Here is a 5,307-nt window from a genome sequence, read left to right on the forward strand (position 1 = left end):
CCTCTTTCTGTTTTGTATGAATTCTGGCTTTTACTGTGGGATAAATAGTGCTGCAGCAGCTCCATGTCCAGCCTCTCATCCACCAGCACCCTCAAGCCCTTCTCCTCAGGGCTGCTTTCCATCCCTTCTCCACCCAGCCCATTATTTGTGCCTGGGATTGCCCCAACCCATGTTCAGGACCCAGCACTTGGCCTTTTGGAACTTCATGAGGTTTGAATGGTCCCACTGATGCTTAATATATGTCCAGCCGTGGTGACAGTATGCTTTCACAGGCTTTCTGATAACGGCAGAACTTATCTTTATTCATGATGTTTGGCTGCTACTTTAGTCCCATAAAGCAGGCATTAAATTTACCATTGCTAGCACCACTTCTGTATTCTATCACTATTTTTAGTTAGGCTTTGCAACAGAATGAGATGTTTGGTTTTTTTGCTTTGCTTTTTTATTTATTCTTGCTTTGGTTAGTTTTTTTTACAACTTGAAAATTGTCCCTTTTTCTATAAAATCTCGATTTGAGGTTTTCAGAGCATTTTAAATAATGCCTTCTAATCAATTTGGATAGATAAAAAAAAAATCCCACTTGTGCAAAGTTTAACCACCTGTTAAAAAAAAAAAAAATCTTCCTGGTATTTTCTGTATTTTGTCTTTTATGGTGAACAGCGAAGTTGGATAAGCAGAAAGGAGGGACCATAAAACATTATCGTGCATGGAGCAGTTGTGTAAAAAAGAGATGCCTCTTCTGTTTACCATCTGGATTTCTCAGTGCCAGAAGGCTGCACTGCAAATTGCTGCTTTTCTTTCTTAAACACTATTGGCATAAGACAATTTTTTTCTCCTCCTACCTTGTCATTTCAGAGTGCTATGCCTTCGGTAGAGTTTTATGCCTTAGAGCTTTTTTTTTTTCTCCTGTAGTTTTTTCTTCTGTTTAGGATTCCAAGCTCTATTTGCCTGTTGCCAAAACTTTCCTTCTCCCAGGAAGGGTCATTGTCAGGTGTAACCAAGCAAGAAGGCATGCTGCAGTGGCCCAGGTAACAAAATATAAAACCAGAGCTTTAAATCTGTTGAGGAGTTGTGATTTTTATTTCATCTTTCCTTTCCCCATGACTAGTTTACAGGCTACTTGGTCAAGAATATTCTTTTCAATCATTGTGGTTCTTACTGTGAACATGGACCAATCGCTTCCTTTAATGTGAAATCACATCCATTAACCCACCCTGAGTGGGCTATGCACAAAAACGCGGCTTATTTCCCTGAGGTTCTCTGGTATGTTGGCCCTAGATATCTCACTAGCAATTATTTTAACACAGTGTAAATTTACCATATGATGCAATGCTCTCAGCTTTTCTGAGCTTCTCTCTGGACCATATAGAAAATGGGTGTTATTAAAGCAGCATAATGCTTGTGTACACAGTAATTAAAATGAAAGGTTTGAGTTGAACACAATATAAAGTTCTGTGGGATTTCATTGATCAGTCCATGCATTGCTGGTTACATGGCAGCAGGCACACAAATAATAAACAAAACCACGATTTGCTAAAAATAGCCTCAAGAATGAAACAGACAGAGAAACATCTTGCCTGAAAGAAATGGATAATGCAGAAATACCATATAAGCAGTATATCAAGATTAGGAAGTCTCCAATGTGTTTAGAAAAGATTTATTTACAACTAAAATCGGGAGTAACAAGATTTCTAGTAGCCCAGGTACAGAATGTTTTGTCTCAGCACTAAACACTGTTTCAGCAGTCCTTGCTGAGCTCCTTGTCAGCACTTGGTACTGATATCCAAGATAAGAGTTCACAGTTAAATGGTATAAACTGCACAAAAATCCCCACATAGCACTTGCCATGGCCCATGTAACTCTCAGAGTAAAAAGTCCTTGTCTTAATTCTCTTGGGAACTGTCTGGGAGGTGTGGGTTATGCTAACATTAAAAGGTTGCATCAACATTAGAGGTGAAGAAAGGATTTTTTTTGTCGGCACATTAGTATCAGCATTAGCAGAAGCTGTCGATAAACACATAGAGTCACAGATTCAGTTCACCAGATGTGCCCTCCCCAGTGCATGGCAGAGAATTACCAGTGCCCTGGACCTGCTGGCTGCAACAGAGCCCAGGATGTGCTTGGCTGCCTTCACCACAAGGGCACACTGCTGGCTTTATGTTGTTTTATTCACAGCAACGCTGTTCAGTCATTCCAAGTGCACTTTCTTGCAGTCACACTGGAAGAAGGTCGGCTGCCTGAAGTCTGCTCTCATGGAGGTTAATTTCTGGGGGAGTTTCTTTCACACAGACCAAATTAAATAGTAAGGGAGTTTTCTCTCTGAAATTTTCATCTGCAAGTTTTCAAATTAAAAATCCAGAGAACTGACTGCAGGTAATCTAATTTAATTCTTTTTGTGGAGAAGAATAAGAAAAATAACTTGATGATTCAGTAATAGAAAATAGGAAAATAATCTATTTCCTTTTATTTAAAGCCCCTTTCAAATCCTTCTTGCAATTCTTACCTGTTCCAAGCCCCATCCCCCACCAAAAAAAAAAAAAAAAAAAAAAAATGAGAGAGAAATATGAGAACAGAATACAAAGCCCTTTTCTGCAATCAATTTCAATGGTTCCTTGGGCATGCAAGAATAGTTCCTTTTTTAGTATTGGTAGCTGAAAAAGAGGAGTACTGATCTGCAGTTCACTTCATAAAGCCATTTGGTAAATCCTTTCAAATTACTTGAATGCCTAACTATATTCCTTACTCTAGTGTAGCTCATTGCCTCTCCCTGTACTCTGCTTGATGGGTTTAGACCATTTTGTCACCAACAACATTAAAGCTATCCAATGCCAAGGTATTATGCAGCAACTCATAGCAGAACTGACTTTTTCCACAGCAGAATAGGAGATTCTCCCATGTCGTGGTTTGATGAGCTTTGCCGACACACCTTTTCATTTCTGGAGCCAGGATTTGAAAGCAAGGATTAATGACAAATCATTATGGCTGCTGAAATGCAAACCCACCCAGAAATAATCATGAAGCTGTTTTCCTCACCCTGTCAGACATCTATTTCTGAGTATACTAGAGACTTTTGGACAGGTTTCCTGATTTTATTTATCTGGGTATAGGTTTCCAGCACTTCCACTCTGTTTGTACTGTTTAGATTGTATGGATGCAGGGAAAGTGCCTTTCTGCTGTATGTGAAGAATTACAGCTACCATCGATAATTTGAATAACAGCTTTTCTAAAAGGAAAGATCTGTATTGGGTGAGTCTAGGTCCACACACCTCAGTATTAAGAGAACCAATGTTTTTATTTTTCCTCTACAGATCCTCTCTATTCTTTTCTTCCCTTTTTTTTTTTATTTTCCCAGACAAAACAAGAACATACAGAAATATTTTTTTGAAAAGCTGTCATTTCCTGCTATTTTTCTTTCAGAAGTTTGGAATAGGAGGGGAAGAGAAAGAGGTGCCTATTTCTCAAATCCTTCCCAAATTCGAGAATAGGGTCAATAGAAGGTGTCTCAGTTAGGACTTACCTTTTGCCTCATTACTTGTGAAAATTCATTATTTCTCTGGGAAAGTCATTTTGAAATCTATAAGCCCTCCACAGAAAAGAAGATCTCATCTCAGTAGAATCATGATACAGGAAGATCAACAGCCAAACAAATACACTGTGAAGCAGAAGTTACTAAGAGAGGGTGGTCTGTTCTGTGGGCTGCTGATGTAATTCAATTAAGTTTATTTTATTAATTGCTTTTTATTAATCTAGAACACTTTCACAGCTTTCAAGCTCCAAAATCAAGACAAGCATGTAGGATCTGTATTTCGACTTTGCTTCTTCCAGTACTACATATGATTTTCACTGATACACTATGGGTAAAGGAAGTTCACCTAAGGTCAGTTCTGTGCGGCTGAGTCTGAGTGTCCTCAGCTTCAGGCTCTATCACACTGAATGCAAAATATATTTTTAGAGATCGAAAGCCCACCAGGGGCAAGGGGTGTGGAGGTGAGAGCACATAAGGGACTTTCCACAGAGTGGTTAGAAGACAAAATGCACCTCCTGCCAGCTGAAACCCTGCTTGCTGTAGATTCAGGAGCAGAGCTGGACGTGCTGGGCATTACAAACCCAAAAGTCATAGCATGTACAAAGCCTAACAGGGAACCTATGAAAGCACCCCATTTCTTTCAGAAAAGATTGCCTGCCTTCTAAAAAAATGGTCAGGAGCTGCTGTTTGTAGTGACAAAATGTTTACCATGGAGGGCTTTTGTATGGTAGCGCTGGCAGTGTGTTTTCTGTCAGGGTTATCGTAGAGGTGCGGGCACTGGCACTCTGCTCTTTTAGTCCATACATCTGGTCCTTTGAATTGTGCACAATAAAACAAAATTGGACTCTGTGCCTGATGATAGAATCGAGGACAGTACAAACTGATGGCTTACAACAATGGGTACTTGATAATTAAAACTATGGGTTTGTGTAACCTGAAAGCAGTTGAGCAGTTGAGTTAGGACAAAAAAATCCTTTCTTCCAACTTTCAATACCAGATCAAGCAATTTCTTTTGCACCTTGATAAATGTAAAGAAACAATTACTTGATTGTTTATTTTTACTAGCTGTATATAAATAAACTGCAGACTTGTTCATAGATCTACCACAGTGTGACACAGTACGAACTGCCAGCTTATGGCAGAATATATCAGAAGCAGCATGAGTCAGGAAGAAAAGTACTTTGGGAAAGAAGCAAAAATCCTCATTTCACATGTCCATGTGAGAACGAAGAAACCGAGGCAGAGGTAAATATTGAGTCCTGTGCTCTGCACACAGTGGGCATTACGTGTGAAGGGGCAGGGAGCAATTGCAGACAGTGGATGGGAGACCCTGACCTGGAAAAAGTGAACCATTTTGCTCTTAGCTGACTAAAGGCTACAGGAACATAGAGCTGCTTTTGATGCTTCATTGCAATGCTAAATTTGATGGAACATGAAAAAATATCATTTTAGAAAGAAGCTATTTCTATTTTATCTTTAATTAGTTGTCTTATTCCATGCGAAGCAGAGTCCATTTCAGGCTATTCATCTGCATCTCCAGATGCAGATAGCATTTCAGGCTATTCATCTCTGCATCATTCATCTCCACATCAGGTGGAGACTGAGCTGATCAAATTAAGTTCAACAAGGGAAAGTGCTGCATATTTTGGCCAGTAAAAATCATGCAGGGAAAAAAGCCCATCATTTTTGGAAATTGTTCCTGTTCTAGTCTAACAGAGCAAGAGCTATTCTGTTCAGAGTACAGCTTGTTTTTCCTCTGACCCTCTTCTGAAGCATCACCC

Source organism: Corvus brachyrhynchos, unplaced genomic scaffold (genome assembly GCF_000691975.1).
Source record: "Corvus brachyrhynchos isolate BGI_N302 unplaced genomic scaffold, ASM69197v1 scaffold325, whole genome shotgun sequence".
NCBI lineage: Eukaryota > Metazoa > Chordata > Aves > Passeriformes > Corvidae > Corvus > Corvus brachyrhynchos.